We start from the raw sequence: 18,415 nt of genomic DNA, 5'->3' as shown, positions 1-18,415 counted from the left end.
GTTGGTGGACAGTTAACCAGTGGGAAGCAGTCCTCTGATCTAGAGAACGCCAAGGGTCCTTGGAGCAGGAGAAAGCTCCCATGAACATCTCTGACATCTGCACACATCTGGAGGAACGACCTTTCCTCAGGTCCCTGGCACATGGAGGGGCTTCCCCAGTGGTGTTATTTATTGATTTATTTTTTTTTACAGAAGGAAAAAAAAGGTAGGAAACAAGAGGAGAATGGTGTATGTGGAGAAATGGAGCACGGGGAAGAGGGCTTCCTTGTGGTGCGAAGAGAATTCATTCCAAAGGGCCAAATTTCGTAGAGATTTCAGTTTCGATCTCCTGGGTGTGTTTTCTCTCATGTGGATAGTAAACTCGAAGGGATCCAAGGGAAAATGTGCAATAGCGTGAGCTCTGTCACTCCCTGGCAGGGGGTTCGGTACCTGAAAGGTTGTGGTCTTGAACGCCTTACTGATGGCGTTTCCATGCAAACCGTTATTGGTTTTATGACAACTATTTTCCTCTCAGTTATTATAATCAACATGTTCCACCTTTGGATTGCCCTGCTCCCCTTGTCACCGCCCCCCCCCCCAAGAAGCCCCCCCCACTGGTACTCCCTGAGTGTAGTGTGCCTCGTTTCTGATGATCGCAAAGCATTTGATAAAATACACTGTCTCTTTAAAAAGAAAAAAAAAGTCAGATCCTTCTTCCTGCTGTATTTTGCTTGTTGAGTACCAAGATGAAACGATTTGCCAAAAAGCGGCAGAGTTGCTTCCGTTTCCCTGTAATTACGAATGTTGGGTTGAACGCTGTAAGCTCAAGCCCTTATGTACACTAACTCTTCAATCTAATTGTTTGATTAAACTCGTATTTCCTCCAGAAAGGTACATAAATAAGTGAACTGTTGAGCAAATTAAGAATACTTAACAGCATTGCATCTGAGAAGTAGTTACGCTGATTAAATTTTGTGTCCTTGAGGACTTTCAGGAAATTACTTTTGATCGTCAATAACACAATTAAGTAAACTACACACACATTAGCATGAATAATTGATAAGAAATTATGTATTACCACGAAGCACTGATTTAATAATTCATGAGGCGACACTCTAGTGACTGTGCAAAACTGGATAACATCGAAAAGTCTGCCTGATGTTACTGAAAAAAAGGAGAGAAATCAGCACCAGACCTCTGCAGACACACCGAGTACTTAGTTTTGTTGTACAAAGGCAAAAAGTAACCATGCATGATGTAGTTTCTGTTTGTTGAAATACCCGAATAAATCTAGAAGAGTTAAAAAGAAAGTCAGAAAGAGCCCAGGGTCTCTCTTTGTTCCTCCTGGCCCTTGGGCTGCAGGCCGGAGTGGAGAATGCATGTCTGCTTTGGCCTGCACGCAGTTGGAGTTCTTTCTGAAGCTTCCAGGCGGAGGGCTCTGCGGCCTTGGCTCAGGAACCTTTGAGCAGATGCTGAGACAAGACCTGGGCTCTGTGTGGGCCGGAGCCTCCCCCTGAGTGCCAGTGCCTAGGGGACTCAGTCCTTCTGTCCTGGGACAGACGGACCGATGGATGAACACGGCCTCGTTGGATCCCCTTCCAGACTGTCCCAGGTGAAGTCTCCTTTCTGGCAGTGAGAACGGCCGTCGATGGAGCCCCGGCAGGTCGTCCCATCTGCAGAAGTTCATAATGTGACTACAATAAGGCCGTTGGGCTTCAGGCTGGGAAGGAGGCACGGGTCCCGGGGATGGATGGATTGATTGATTATTATTATTCATTTATTAGTTGCAGCCGTTTGAAGAGATTTCCTTAATGCACTTCAAGTTATGGTAAAGGAATCGAAGTCACGGCAGGGTCAGCAGCCCTCCTCGTTGGGAACGATGAACTGCTGGGGTGCGGATCAGCCGTGGAGGTGGCAGGGAGTTGGAGGTGGGCAGCCCTGGGGTAGGACAGGAGGCTCAGAGGCTCCCTTCTCTGTCATTCCGTTGTGCTTTATTTAGGAATACCCAGTGCTTGGCCTCTTGATTGCATTGATCTTCCTTATTAATAAATAATCCCCATTTATTAAATTCGGCCACCATCTCATTGCCTGGGAACTTTTCAGAGGTTCATTCATTTAATCCCAGTGACCAATCCACAAGGCAAGTATCACTATCCCCATTTCACAGACGGGCACGGCAAGGTTGGATAAGTTTCCAAAGTTACATGGGTGGTAGCCTCCAATGAGAAGAGAGAGAGCTTGGCTTCCTTCTCTGTCACACAGGGAGAGCTAAATCAATGAGTTAAAGAGATTAACTGGGCTCAGTCTTGAAGCCCCAAGACGGGGTAACTAGGGCCAGTTTGTCTGTGCGGCTTTGACAGGGAGAGTTGAGGTCACTCCGTTTTGCCTTTGCTTGCTGTCTGTGGACTTTATCCTAGGCTGACCTGCGGAGGGGAGAACAAGCCACCCAGCATCTCCCTCTCCTGGGTCCATCCTGGCAGGGGCAGAGGTTAGCCTGGCCCCATTTTATCTGCCCCTGTGCTAGCATGCTTGGCCTTTGCCTCTGTACCATCCTGCCCAAGGGCAGGCCCAGCAGGGATTCCCAGTGTTGATGGTGCCCGGAACTTTGGGACCCCTCAAACAGCTTTTCCAGCAAGAAGGGCATCAAGAAGGGACCAACCATTCCCCTCACGGAAACTCTCTCTTCTTAATTTTCTGGCCTCACCAGGAAAAGACATACTTTTATGACTTCAGAACCTGACTGGAGTGCTCTAGAGAGCTCCTACTTGTTCAAAATCCCAGCTCTCATTGGCTGTGTTATCTGGGCAAGCCGCTTAACCCCTCAGTGCTTTGGTTCTCCCTTACGGAAAATGAGGATGATAATGGAACCAGGCTCATAGCATTCTTTGACGATGACATGCGTTAATTGCTCAGTGGTCACGGGCTCGGAGGAAGTGCAGTACAAATGCTAGCTCCTGTCCCACCACGCCTGACACATCTCAAGGGCTGGAAGACTTTGGCAGGTAGAAAGCTCATGTTCTTAAGAAGGAAACACTGCCCGTTGGCTCTTAGCCTGCGGACAAGCCTTCCCCTGGAGGTCTTAACCCTCCCACATCCCACGGAATCACTAAGGAGGTGGGTGTGGCCATCCCCAATCCCTCCACAGGCCCATTCTTGCATCTTGCCGGCTGGGTCTTGGGTCCTGAGAACTTGGATGGGAACCCGTGGTGCCTGGAGGCAGGTGTAGGCGGCCGGGGCAGGTCAAGGGAAGGAGAACGTCTCCATGAAGGCTCTATCAGTGCAAGTAATAGGAACTGCTGAAGGCAGTTTAAGTCAAAAAGTGATCTTCTGGGCGCCTGGGTGGCTCAGTGGGTTAAGCCGCTGCCTTCAGCTCAGGTCATGATCTCAGGGTCCTGGGATCGAGTCCCGCATCGGGGTCTCTGCTCAGCAGTGAGCCTGCTTCCCTCTCTCTCTCTCTGCCTGCCTCTCTATCTACTTGTGATCTCTCTCTGTCAAATAAATGAATAAAAATCTTTAAAAAAAAAAAGTGATCTTCTGAGGAGGATACAAGGTGTGCCATGTAGCTCAGGATGACTCAGGTTCTAGCCCTGGGCTCTAGTGGGCCAGGCGCCAGGGACCAGGGGCCATCAGACCCACCCTTCTGCTTCTCCCTGTCTTTCTCCTGCAGCTCTGCCCTCACTGCTTGGTGGCTCACAGAGCACCTGGCTCAGGCTGGCCCCGAGGCAGAGGTTCACTGTGGTTTTGGAGCCTCTGCTAGATCCCCAAGAGAAGGAATCGGCTTGAGCCAGCTTGGGCCAGGCATCCACCTCAGGTCCTAGCAGGTGTGGCTAACTGTGGCTGCTTGGCTGTGCCGTGGGAGCGGGGACAGCATTCTCAGGCTCCTGGGAGAACATTGTGGAGGCACAGAAGGGCACAGGTGTGACAGAAACAAGCCCGGCAGAGGCAGGTCAAACCTGAGGATGAGACGGGGGCTATCAGAGACTTAGAATATTTGTTTTAAAAATGATAACACAGCTCCATTTCTTGGCCCCACTCTTGGACACAGCCAGACCTCAGAGAACCCAGCATGGGTTGGTTTTCTCTCTGGGACTTGGCCAAGCACCCTGGTCATGATCTCATGTGCAGTGTGAAGCACTGCAGGGTCAAGGTGGGGGGTGGGCGATGGGGGCAGTGCCTGGGCCCCATACCCAGGAAGCTCGTGAATCCCCGGGCTGTGGAACATTCCAGGTGTTCCCTTGTACCATCTCCAGCTACCTGCTCATGTCTAACATGCCCCCCAACCCACCCCCCCACCCCCCCGCAATGACATCAAAGCTCTGGACTCTGAATCTGGGCCCTGGGGGCCCTAATACCCCACAGTGCTATACTAGGACAGTGAACTGAGTGCTGGCTGGTAGGCCCTAGGCATTTCCAGTCTTTGTGCTCAAGAGGAGTAGCTGCTTCCTTCCCCCAAGCCTGAGTGGTTCTCCTGGCCGAGCCAGGCCCAGATGCTCCCTCAGTCCCATGGCAAGACCCAGGATCCATCCCTGAACCCACCAGGAAGGACATTTTAGAAAAGGGCCTGCTCTTGCTTATACATGGACTTTTTTTTTTTAAGATTTTATTTATTTATTTGATAGAGACACAGCGAGAAAGGGAATACAAGCAGAGGGAGAGGGAGAGGGAGAAGCAGGCTCCCCACTGAGCAGGGAGCCCGATGCAGGGCTCGATCCCAGGACCCTGGGATCATGAACTGAGCCGAAGGCAGACGCTCAATGACTGAGCCACCCAGGTGCCCTTGTACATGGACTTTTAAACCATCTTTTTCTGAGTCACCTCAAAACAAAGCAAGGCATGCTGGTGGAAAGCAGCATCATCTGGGTATCCTAGAAGCAGCTAGGGTCTTCTCTTTGCATTCTGTAGGATAGGACCAGGGAGGTTGGACCTCAAAGTTGAGCCTTCTCTTGCTGCTGCTGCCTGCTGTCTGCTCTCAGCCTTCTGAGCTGGGAGGTTGGCCCCCAAGGGACAAAACGTCTTCTCTTCAGAGCCTGGTTCTGTGCAGGAGATGGGCTACTGCTCGTTAGTGCTCTTCCTTAGGACTTGGCGGCCTGCCGCGGGTTCCCTCGACTCTGCTGGCTCCACCTGGGCTCCAGAACTCGGGCAGTGACCTGGGTACATGGCAGTGCTGGGGCTGTGGCTGCAGACCCTGGCCTGGATCAGCTGGGTGCCCCAGATGCCATGGTAACCCGTATCCTGGGATGCCTGTGCTGCTGGTGGGGAGAGGTTTGCCAGCTGTTCAATGGCTTTGAAGCCCCGCCTGGGGGCTCCTCCAGCTCCAGCAAAGGATCCAGACTGCATGGGAGCTGTAGGACAAATTGACCCAAGCTGGGAACCCACAGGGTCAAGGGCTGCCTGGGCTCTGCCAACAGGGCACGTGTTCCTAAGGGGCAAGACCGCATCCTCTGATAGCTTCGTGTCTCCACTCAGCAGAGAGGAGCAGCCCTGGCCCCACCCCTTGGTTCTGGAGACTTTGCTTTGAGGCCGAGTGCCCATACATGGTAACACCCCAGTGGGATCATAGCAGTGTGGGGCAATCAACACTATTAGCTGTGTGACATTGGGCAAGCTACCTAACCTCTCTGTGCCTAATTTCTTTATCTGTGTCATGGAAATAATAATCCTAATTTCAACTTCATGGGGTTGTTGTGTGGGTCAAGGGAGATGATGGCCGTCTGTGAACAGCTCTCAAGAGAACAAGGTCATTGGCAGCACAGCGAAACCATAACTCCTGAAGCCGTCTTTTGTTGCAGCAACTCGGGCCTGGCCAAATGCAGCCTAACGGCAGAGAGGAAGCCTGTGGCCAGGAAGTGAATCCCGAGGATCCTCCCCTGAGCTTTGTGTGCCTCGTGGCCTCTCCCTCTCCCAAGGTCTGGATAGGGCAGCAAGAGGGGCTAAGTGATGGTGTAATGGCCGTATCTGTCAGCACTGGCCAAATGGTTTTTCCAAGAGTCAGCGAGCTAATGGCCCTGCAGCCTGGAGAGAGCTTCTCCTAAGTGGAGCACTTTATCTACCGGGGAACATAAGAGCAGCATGGCCCCAGGCCGCCGGGACTCAGAGAACAGCTGCTCCCCTGGCAGCCTTGAATGAGTGCCCCATCCCCACTGGCTTGCCTCGCATCTGCTGCCGCTTGTCAGTCTGCAGGTGGCAGCTGAGGTGCCCGGTGGGGGGAGGGGCGTGGGAACCCAACTGGGGGGCGTCATTGGGCCTGGCCTTGAATCCAGAACCCTGTAGGGCCCACGGGCTGTGGGGCCTTGGCCCATCCCTTGCCCTCCCCATGGCTCAGTTTCTTCATCTGTAAAATGGGGGCACTGAAGATTAGGTGGGATGAAGCACCATGTCTGGCACTTGGGGATTACTGCTGCAAAGGGGATAAAAAAAGTTCTTCTAGGTGATGACGATGAAGAGGTTCAGACTGACGAGGGAGAAGAACCCTGTGGTCTGAGGGAGAAGCCCTTGTAGATGGAAAGGGATGCAAGACCGCCTGCAGGGAGCCTGGGGAAGCAAGTGTGCTGTGCAGACCGGCCCTGACTTCTCCCTGAGGGCAGCATGGAAGGCACGAACGACCTGCCTACAGAGGTTGAACTGCAACTTACACCTTATAAAACGGGCTCTGTCTCCAGAGAGCTACACTATACTACAGCACAATTTCTTCGAGTACTTCGATACTTTTAAAAAAGTCTTTTTGTTATAAACCAATTTTAGACTTACACGCAAGTTGCAAAAACAGAAGCGTTCCCATGTACCTGTTGCACATTTTATCCCAGAGACACAGTTTATATAACCCTCGTGCAATGATCAAAACAGGACGTTGATATTGGTACTATATTATTAACTAAATTACAGACCTTGATTTGGATTCCAACAGTTTTTCCAATCTTTTTTGAGGGGGTGGTTACTGAAATCCCATCACATGTGTAGTTTCCTGTCACATACTATAGTCTGGTACAGAACTATCCCATCACCCCGGAGACGGTCCCCCGCCCCTAACCCCTGCAACCCCTGATGTTTGCCATTGCTATACTTTTCTCCTTTCAAAACTGCTATATACATGGATTCATAAAGCAACTGCATGTGTGTTTTTTTTTTAAAGATTTTATTCATTTGCTGCAGAGAGAGAGATCACAAGTAGGCAGAGAGACAGGGGGAAGCAGGCTCCCTGCTGAGCAGAGAGCCCGATGTGGGGCTCGATCCCAGGACCCTGAGATCATGACCTGAGCCGAAGGCAGAGGCTTAACCCACTGAGCCACCCAGGTGCCCTGACTGCATGTGTTTTAAAAACCAAGAGTTAAACATGATGTGTTATTCATGATGATTTAAACATGATGATTTAAAACATTACAGGGAGAGAGTAAATATTAGCTTGATACAACGTGTCTTCTCAGGGGCTCTGTCAGATAACTATAGTGACATTTATGAGACAGAGGAAATGTATTTTTATTAATTTATTTTTATTGTGGTTAAATACACTTAACATAAAATTTATCATCTTAACTATTTTGCAGTGCACAGTTCCATCGTTTTAGGTATATTCCCACAGTTTTGACATATACTTGTACAAATGATCTCTAGAAGTTTTTCATTTCGCACAGCTGGAGCTCTATGTCCATTAAACAATAGCCTCTCCCTTTCGCCAGCCCCTGGCAAACCCGGTTCTACTTTCCGCTTCTTTTCTAAAAATTTTATTTTATTTAATTTAAAAGATTTTATTTATTTATTTGACAAAGAGAGAGAGAGAGCGATCACAAGTAGGCAGAGAGGCAGGCAGAGAGAGAGGGGGAAGCAGGATCCCTGCTGAGCAGAGAGCCCGATGCGGGGCTCGATCCCAGGACCCTGAGATCATGACATGAGCCAAAGGCAGAGGCTTAAACCATCGAGCCACCCAGGCGCCCCTAAAGATTTTATTTTATTTATTTGAGGGTGAGAGAGAGATTGAGAGAATAAGTAGGGGGAGAGGCAGAGGGAGAAGCAGACTCCTTGTAGAGCGGGGAGCCTGACATGGACTCCATCCCAGGATCCTGGGATCATGACCTGAGCGGAAGGCAGACACTTAACTGACTGAGCCACCCAGGCACCCTACTTTCCTGTTCTATGAGTCTGACTCCTCTAGGAACCTCATGTAAGTGGAGTCATGTGGTCTGTATCCCTCTGTGGCCAGCTTATTTCACTGAGCATAATTCCCTCAAGGTTCATCCATACTGTAGATGTAGATGTAAGTTCATCCATATAGTAAGTCTGTTTTGGAATACTCTTCCTCTAAGGCTGAATAATATTCCATTGCATGCATATATCACATTTTGTTTGTCCATCCATTGATGGTTGGGTACTTGGATTGCTTCCACTTTCTGACTACTGTGAATAACACTGCTACCAAACACAGGTGTCCAAATGTCTCGTCAAGACCCTGCTTTCGGGGCGCCCGGGTGGCTTGGTGGGTTAAGCCGCTGCCTTCGGCTCAGGTCATGATCTCAGGGTCCTGGGATCGAGTCCCGCATTGGGCTCTCTGCTCAGCAGTGAGCCTGCTTCCCTCTCTCTCTCTCTGCCTGCCTCTCTGTCTACTTGTGATCTCTCTCTGTCAAATAAATAAATAAAAAAAAAAGACCCTGCTTTCAATCCTTTCAGAGGAATGTCCAGAAGTGGGATTCTGGATCGTATGGGAGTGCCAGGCTGGGTATTTTTGAAGAGTCACCATATTGTCTATCACAGTGGCTGTTCCATTTTACATTCCCTTCAACAGCGCACAGGGGTTCCAATTTCTCCATAGCCTCATCAACACTTGTTAATTTGTTTAATTGATGGTGGCCATCCTAATGGGTACGAGGTGGTGGCTCATTGGGGTTTCGATTTGCATTTCCCTAATGATTAGTGATCTTGACCATCTTTTCATGTGCTTGCTGGAGGAAATTGTCTTTGATGTGAAAAAGCCTTGCTGATGGGGATTCTGGAAAGGATTGAGCAGGCGAATGTCAAGTTGACTTTGGTGATGTTTTATTAACTTTCTGGAATAGTTGTCAAGAGGAGGAGGAACGCCAGTCTGTTTGTCTGTGGCAAGCTATGAGTGTATGAATTTTCTCTGCATTTGGATCATTATGCTACAACTTACAATCACATGGTAAGAAAAAAAGGAAGCGAGGTACATTGTATTTCTCCCCCTTGCTGACCTTTCCTCTACAGTTTCTCTCTGTAGAGGTGCTCGCTGCTACCTGGTTCTGTGTCTCCAACCAGTGATGCACAGAGATACACAAACCTCTTCTCACATAAATAGTCACGTATCATACACGCTGTTTAGTCTGTGCTTTTATTGGTCTTAAATACATATTTTGGGGAGAGTCATATATTAGTGTGTATGGTTCAGCTTCTGGAATGTGCTTCTGAAGCTAATTCTCAATCCTCATGTCTGTATCCCCTCCATTGATGTTTCCTTTCAGCATCTGACCAATGCTTTTTTACTAGTTTATTCCTTGCACAGATGGATATCCCGTGCCTCAACTGGCCCAATGAAAACCAGTATGAAAGGTGAGGTTTGTTGGTAGCAGTGTGCCTGGGTTTGATCTTCTCCTGTTTTAATTCCAGTTAGAAACTTGATTTCCCCCTTTATACTTTGTTTTTGGAAGATGATAAGGCCCCGTGCTCCAGTATAACACAAATATTGCTATATTGCTAAATACACTGCTATGAAATCGACTATTTAGATTAAAATATCCATTCATCATCTGATGTTCCAAGGTCCTACTTTGGGCACAAGAAATTTGATTTGGAGGTTTGCAGTATAATGTGTGAAAATTCTGCTCACGGGAGTGTTGATGTCTTCATGTCAAGAGCCAATGCAGAGAAGAGCAAAGCTGAGAGGACTAGAGCGTTGGGAGAGGAGTGGGGAACACAGGCTGAGAGCGGACAGGAGGGACATGTGAGCCAAGATCAGCTTTACCCTGGGCAGGGAAGTCTTGGCATCTGAAAGGTTGCTGGGTTGACGTTGTCTGTTATTGTAAAAATAATGATCACTGGTGGATACTCTCTATGAGCCAGGAAGTCTACCAGATGCTGCCCATATATTATTTCTAATGCTCACATGGGTTGACAAATCTTGTCAAGGTTCGTTTGTTTTTCTCACATGACATTTGAAAAAAGCAAGGAGGTGGGGGGAGGAGGAGAGCATCCTGCCGGCTGCAGAGCTGGTCGTGGATTGGACGTTGCACTTTTCAGGCAGAGGCGGGCCCTCAGCCCTGCCCACTCCCAGGCAGACAGCTTGATTCTCTGTCAGCTGTGGGGGGACCAGGCACCCCACTTTCCATCCTTCCAAGGCTACTGTGGGAATCATGCCCCTCCCTGGGAGCAGAATGGGTGTCCGAAGCATGGAGCTGGGGGGCTTCCCGGAGTGTGGGCACTGCACTGGCCCCAGCCTGTGAGGCCACAGGACATGTCTGCATAGCCATCGCGTATGCCTGGCTGCCTCAGCCCATGGTCACCAGGGCCTTCCTCCCCTCCATCCAGTTACTCCTCTTGCCCCATGGCCATGAGCTCCCGGCTCTTGGCAGACTCCAGCCCCTCTTGCAGTCAGGGTCCAACAGGTACCCTGCCATGGGTGATGGGGGAGAGCCAAAGAAAGGGACTGTTTTCAAGCATGTAGGCAGGATAAAGGGAAAACAACAAGAGGCGGTGAAGCCTGGAGGGACTGGTGCAGCCCCTGGGCCTGGTGTGATGGGAGGGCACTGGAACCAGTGGGTCCTGTCACATGGAGAGTGCAGCTGGATAGGAGCACTGGGCCTGGGGAGAGGGGTCCAGATGCTGTCAGCCCTCAGCCTCCCAGCGAGAGAGCAAGGGGAATAAATATTCCTGGCCTACTTTCCTTCTGCTCCCCATCCCTGCTGGTTCTCCATCACTCAAACAGAAGCCAGAGGGCAAAGGATCTCCTCGATGTAGCTGTGGAAGGATGTTGGAGGGCAGCGGGAGACCAGGCCGCCCGCCATCCCTTTGGTGCCCTTGACACGTGGGTCTGATTCCCTCTTCCACTGTCCCAGCTGGGCCACCTGCTGTTTCCACTGCCACAGGGAGGAAAACTTGACCCTAACCAGCCTTTTCCTGACTTCCTGGGAGGCTTAAGTATGTAGCAAAATGAGGACAAGATGTGGAAGAGAGTGTGAGATTTCTGGGAGGTCCTGAGCAGAGTAAAAAGGGCTGTTGGGGGCCCCTCTGTCCTATCTTTGGGGCACACCGAAGCTGTCCAGCAGCCTGGCTTTGTTGGTTTCCAGACCTCCAGCTCACCCTGTCCTTCCCTCGCAGTTTAAGTGGTCATCAGTTACTCATGGAAATGGATGGCGTGACTATTCTCTTGCTTTCATTAATGTCTATCTCTTTCTCCAGATGTCTTTTCAGAGCTGACTCCCCATTGCTAGTCCTGGGCTAGAGGACCATGTTCCTTCTGAGCTCCTTCCTCCCAGGAACCAGGTAGAGCAACAGTTGCTCTGGGATGAGCCTGGGTGGGGACAGGGAGGGGGAACCCTGAGGACAGAGGGGGACCCTAACTGCCATCCAAGTTGGGCTGGCTCATTCTTGTCCTGAAAAACGTGGTCTGTTTCTCTGTTGCTGTGTCTCCTCGGGCCAACCCCTCTTGAGCATGCAGGGATGGGGACATGGCTGGAGGAGTCCTGGGAGAGAAGAAGGTCAGGGGACAATAGAAGGACAGGGCTGCTAGCCACACCCACTGCCCCATTTTCTCCAAGGACCTTCTTCATTCTCTTGTGTTTTTTTTTTTTTTTTTTTTTTTGAATCTACGTTGCCATGTTTATAGGAGACTTAAGGAGCAGATGTGGGGTTGACACAAATTCCCGAATTCCTCGTTACTTTCTGAGCATTTTGTATGGTTGGGGGAAATGGAACACATCTTGGGAGAAAATATTGCATCTTGTAAATGAACTTCTTCCATCCCCCTCGCAACCTCCCTTTCTTCCCCCCTTGCTCCCTTCCTCCTTCTCTCCTTTTTCCTTTACCTTCTTGGATCTCTGGCTTCCTCTCAGTCAGCAGGATCCTCTGCCTGGCAGCCCTGTCTTGTTACCCCATTCACCCACATGTGGGGAGTATGGCAAGCAGCTTCTAAATAGACCCCCAGGGATCCCCACCTCCCATTTAATCCCCTTCCCTGGAGTGTGGTCTGGATTTTGTAACTCATTTCTAATGGATAGAAATTATGGGATGTGTTTTGGTTTGTCTCTTTTTTCCCCATTGTTCATTTGTTTTGTTTCTTAAATTCCACATATGAGTGAAATCATATGGTATTTGTCTTTCCCTGACTGGCTTATTTCACTTATCATACTACCCTCTGTCCATCCAAGGTATTGCAAATGGGAAGATTTCATTCTTTCTTATGGCTGAATAATAAACTTGTGTGTGCATGTGTGTGTGTGTGTGTGTGTGTGTGTGTATCACATCTTTATCCATTTGGCTATTGATGGACTTCTGGGCTGGGATGTGGCTTGTCAGATTAGGCTATGAAAAGATGGTGTCTTCCATCTTGGAACTGCTCACTCAGGGTGTGGGGTGTGTGTGAGGAAGCCAGCTGATGAATCATGAAGCCATCCCATGGAGAAGCCACATGGTGAGGAACTGAGGGAGGCCTCAGGGCAATCCCTCTAGTAAGCTTGCAAAAACCCTTCCCCAGCAGTCTTCAGATGAGACCACAACCCAGGTCAACAGTTTGATGGCAACCTCATGGGACACCTTGAGGCAGACACCAGCCAAGCTATGCCTAATTCCTGCCAAACAGAACTGTGAGACAATAAATGTTGTTTTTAGCTGCTAAGTTTTTGGGTAATCTATTACACAGCAATAGTTGGGGAGGCCCATTAAGGCATGGAAAGGAGGACCCGGGTGTGGGTTGGCAGCAGGATAGCAGGAGTTCTGCCTGCCTTCAGTTGTGGGACAAGGGAGCCATGTGTCTCTCCATGGCTGTGGCATCATCTGACAGCCTTCCCTGTCTCGGAGCTGATACCAGCTAGAGCACAATGCCAAGGCTGAGGGATGGTGGATGACTTTATTGGGCTTGGGGAGATTGGGGTCCCTTTCTTTTTATTATTGACGGAGCTCAATGTCTATTTTATTAATAATACATGCCTGGTGGTGATGTCTGTGAATGAATGTTTCTCTCCCATGTCTAATTGTTCTGTCGGGCATCCCTCCTGTAGATTTATCATTCCATCTTTTCTTTATTTGGTAGTTTTATTGCCAGTGATTAGTAATGGCAGCAGTTGGAGTCCTTCTTTATGGGAAAGATTCATCTCTGTTTACTAATGGGATGAATCTGGAACGAGGAGGCTTGTCTCTATCCCTGCTCCATTTAGGAGAACCTAGAGTCATAACACCCCTGGGCTAACCTCCCTCTCCTTCTCCCAGCACCATCTTATAACATCACATTCTTAGGAGACTTTCCAAGCTGGGGAGATACCCCTCTCACAGACCGGGATTGTGGGCCATTTGCTGGTGTCCCAACACACAGTAAGATTCCTTGTTGCCTCTTGCCCACAATTGCTGCCTGACCATCCCACGTCCCAGGGAGCATGCTTTCTAACTTTGAGTGAAGCTGACCTTCTGGTGCAGTGCCCTTCATGACAGCCATGCCTCCAGGCATGGCCCCAAACCTACAGGACTCAAAGCCAGGGTCCAAGGTGGGTTTCTCCTCCCTGGCATGACCTGCCTGGGCATGATGCATCTTTCCTGATGCCCTCGTTCCCCGTTGGATTTCCGAGAGCTGAATGGGTTATGAAGCAAACCTCTTCTGCTTTTCTGGAGGAGGGGGAGAGCTGCAGGTGTGAAGCAGCTTGAAGGTGAGAAGTCTGTGGGGAGAAGCACATTTCTGTGGGTGAATGTAGTTATGTCTGCTTGCAGGGAAAGCAGAGGGGGCTCCCACTGCCAGGCAGTGCACTGACCTTGCCAAGGCCGGTTCCCCAGAGGGCATCCAGATGCCTTTCTGGGTTCCTCCCGGTCGCTTCTGGCACTGGTGCAGCTGGCCCAACAGGGCTGGGCTCTTCCTTGCAGATCCACAGTGGTGATGGAGTGGCTCTGGCCTCAGAGCTGGACCAGCCTGGCATTTGGATCCCAGCTCCACTCCGTGCATGCACTGAGAGGTTTGGACCTTAGATTTTTCTTCATCATAATGGAGAGAATAAGAACTTACGTGTAAGGGGCTCATCAGGCTCTTAAAGAGTGAGCCCCGCTCCTCAAGGTAAGGAGGGGTGGCTGGCCAAAGCTTAACACTTTAACACCTGCTCCCCAGGATTTCCCCTGCTGCTCTGGTACTGACCAGCCACCTCCTCCATGCTGCCTCCCAGAGATGTGTCTCTAACCCAGTCGCAGATATTCCGCCTTTCCCTAGTCTCTATTCCTTTCTTCTTCCCTCCCTCCCTTCTCTCTTCAACACATATTCCCATCTATGTACATCCATACATCTGCTATGTTCTAGGTGCTTTGGAAACAGCCAAGAGCAAAATAGAGATCCCGGTTCTGTGCTTTATATGATCAGAGAGGGGAAAGAGACAATAAATAATAAACACGATTTAAACCTAAAGTACATGGTATGTTAGCAGATGGGATGCATGAGGAAAAAGTAACAAAGAGGAATAAGGGAGGGGCCCTGGCATGGGGTGGGCACTGGGCAGATTTTGGCGGTCAGCAGGGTCATCAGAGTAGGTCTGATCCAGAAGGTGAAGACTTGAGGGAAGGGAATGAAGAAGCCAGATGACCTTCTGAGGAAGAACATTCATAGCAAAGGATATTGCCAGCGTAGCCATTGCAAAGGCCCTGGGGCTGCAGCATTAGAGGAGCACTAAGAGGTCACTGTTGCTGGGGAGGATGGAGGAGTGGAAGGAGACAAATTCAGAGAGTGACATCAAGGGCTGAGGAGCCCTGGTAGGGGGTGGGGGGGTTGGTGGGAGACTGAATCCTCCTGGCATCTGGCTTTTCTCACACCAGCCACTGTAAAGTCCAGGGCCTGCGTGAGGAGCTTTGGATACAGCATCAGCCTGCTTCCTCAGTGACTGCTTCTCACAGGGAGCTTAAGGAAGTTCTCTGCCTGGGGCCTGAGCTTGAGGCCAGGACACCATCTCAGGAGAAGAGCTCTGGCCGGATGGCAGATTCCTCAGCGTCCACGGTTCTGTGTCAGGAGCAAGGCCGCATTGGGAGCCATGCTGGCTTCTCTGATTCTGGTCTTGGGGTTGGCATAAGGAAGGAGGGAGTAACTTTTTTCCAATTAAGCTGCATTCGCTTTGTCATCTGAATCCAATTCCCCTTTAGTCTCACAGTCTAGGAATTATCCTTTATTAAACTCGAGCTGTTCCTGCATGTGCAAGGCTCGAACTGCAGCCGCAGCAGAATCAAGAGCGGTCCCTCTTGTGCTGTGCGGCCCTGCACTCCTGGAGATTTTCCTCTCACAGCTTTTTCACGCCTGCTTGATGGGAGGAAGCCAGTCAAAGAATGACCTCAGCATCCAGAAAGGGGTGCTAGTCCCTGGCCCAGCCAGGATCACAGGGGGATGCTTGCTGCCAGGCCACCCCCAGACCGCGGGGCTCTGCTGAGCAGTGAGGGGTTGTGACAGAGGGAACTGGAAGGGTGAGCCCATAGTAGGGGCTGGCCAATAGGCTAAGTGCTTTACAGGTACTAACTCACCTAATCCTTACTACCATTGTATGACGCTGGGATTAGAATGATCTCCATCCTAGATGAAGATACTGAGGGTCAGAGTGACCTGCTCAATCACTGAGTAAGTAGTCCCATGGGGATGTGAGTCCAGGCAGCCTGATTCCTGGCCCTGCCTGAGCTCCTCATGGGATGGGGGGACTCTTCTCAGTAATGTCTTTGATGTGTCTCTATGGGTTGGGGATAGGTAGTGTTTGGCTACCCTGACGTGCTTTCATGGAAGGTCTCCAGGGGTTCCCTCTGGGGTCGGGGGGAAGGGCCTCTACCTTCTCTTCGACTCCTTGACTGAGGAAGGTCAGAGGAGTGTAGCCCTAATGGACATTTTGCTCAATTTCATGAGAGAAATGTCACTAAGCCATGACTTAACTCCTGCATTTGTGACCCATGATCTCAGTGAGAAAATAAACGTTTGTTGTTTTAAGCCACTAAGTCTTGTGGTGTTTTGTTGCACATCAACAGATAACTAATACCGTGTTTGTAAGGATTAGTCTTCTCACAAGCTGCACATGAGAATTCCTATTGCTCTGTGTCCTAGCCAACGCCTGGGATTGTTGGAATTTCTTCTTCTGTCAATCTGGTGGGTCGGTCATGCCATTTCGCTGTGATTTTAATTTGCTTCATTTACTTAGAGTTCTTTTATTAGAGTCATACACATTTGGGATTGTTATGTCTTCTTGATTAATTGGCCACTTTATTACTATGAAAGATCCCTATTTATTCCTTATTTTTAAATCTACTTTGATTAAGATGAATATGGCCACTCCAGTTTTCTTTTTTTCATTTTTTATTCTTCTGACACTTGATTTTATTCCTGTGAACATTAAATCAGTAAGTCATCTGTGTTTCTATGTGTAACTTTTTTTTTTTTTTTAAAGATTTTTCATTTACTTATTTGACAGAGAGAGATCACAAGTAGGCAGAGAGGCAGGCAGAGAGAGAGGGAAGCAGGCTTGCTGCTGAGCAGAGAGCCCGATGTGGGACTCGATCCCAGGACCCTGAGATCATGACCCGAGCCGAAGGCAGCGGCTTTAACCACTGAGCCACCCAGGCGCCCCTTCTATGTGTAACTTAAGTTCATTCATGCTTCTTGCCATACGATATTCATTCATTTTACTCTTCTATTGGCTTATTAACTCTTCTCATTTTATTTTTTAGTGGTTGCTTGAAGACTTGCAATTCAATCTTTAATTCATAATAATAAGGTTATTCCGGGGCACCTGGGTGGCTCAGTTGGTTAAGCGTCTGACTCTTTTTAAATTTTTATTAACATACAATGTATTATTTGTTTCAGGGGTACAGGTCTATGAATCATCAGTCTTACACAATTCACAGCACTCACCGTAGCACATACCTTCCCCAGTGTCCATCACCCAGCCACCCTATCCCTCCCACCCCGCTCCACTCCAGCAACCCTCAGTTTGTTTCTTGAGATTAGGAATCTCTTATGGTTTGTCTCCCTCCCCGGTCCCATCTTGTTTCATTTTTCCCTCTTTTTTTTTTTTTTAAAGATTTTATTTATTTATTTGACGGAGAGAGAGATCACAAGCAGGCAGAGAGGCAGGCAGAGAGAGAGGAGGAAGCAGGCTCCCTGCGGAGCAGAGAGCCCGATGCGGGGCTCGATCCCAGGACCCTGAGATCATGACCTGAGCCGAAGGCAGCGGCTTAATCCACTGAGCCACCCAGGCGCCCCCTTTTTTTTTTTTTTTTGTTAAGATTTTTTTTTTATTCATTTGAGAGAGAGAGAGAGACAGAGCACAAACAGGGGAGAGGCAGAACAAGAGGGAGAAGCAGACTCCCTGCTGAGCTGGGAGCCCGACAAGGGGCTTGATCCCAGGACCTGGAGATCATGACCTGAACCTAAGATTCTCCCTCTCCCTCTGCCCCTCCTCCTGCTCATGGGTACTCTCTCTCTTTCTCTCTCTCTCAAAAAATGATCATCCTGCTTCTTCTATAACATAAGAACGTGACAACTGCATTCTTCCTTTTACCTTCTTTCACTCTTTGTGTTATTGTGGGCATGTATTTTACTTCTGCTTATGCTGTGCACTCCACATCACACTGACATTTTTTTACTTTAAACAGTTATTAAAAAAAAGATTTTATTTATTCATTTGAAAGAGAGAGCGAGCGAGCACAAGTGAGGGAAGGGGCAGAGGGAGAGAGAGAATCTCAAGTAGACTCCCCACTGAGCACAGAGCCCTGAGCTCAGCGGGGAGTCTGATCTCAGGACCCTGAGTTCATGACCTGAGCCAGAATGAAGAGTCGGCCACTTAACCGACGGAGCCACCCAGGTTCCCCTTAAATATATTAAATATAAGACAAAAGTCTTTTAAATTTACCCACATATTAATTATGGTTATAGGACTTATAATTCTTTAGTGTAAACCCAGATTCCTAGATGTCCATCTGGCTCCTTTTTTCTTTCTTTTCTTTCCTGGCACCATTTCCCTAAAGATCTTGGTTTTAAAAAATATCTCTTGAGGCATGGACTTCCCAGGGATGAGTTCTCTCAGCTTCTTATCTGGAAGTCTTTATTCAGCCTTCCCTTTCTAAAGATATTTCTTCTGGGCAATGAATTCCAAGTTGGGCAGAGTATTTCTGTGGAGAGTTGGAAGATGTTGCTCCACTGTCTTCTTGCTTTCTTAGTTTCTAGAGAAGTTTGTGATCAAAAGTCCTTGATCTTTTCAACATAATGTTTCTTTTTCTTGCACAGCTG

This window comes from Meles meles, chromosome 13 (assembly GCF_922984935.1).
Source record: "Meles meles chromosome 13, mMelMel3.1 paternal haplotype, whole genome shotgun sequence".
Classification (NCBI taxonomy): Eukaryota; Metazoa; Chordata; class Mammalia; order Carnivora; family Mustelidae; genus Meles; species Meles meles.
This window is presented reverse-complemented; position numbering follows the sequence as displayed.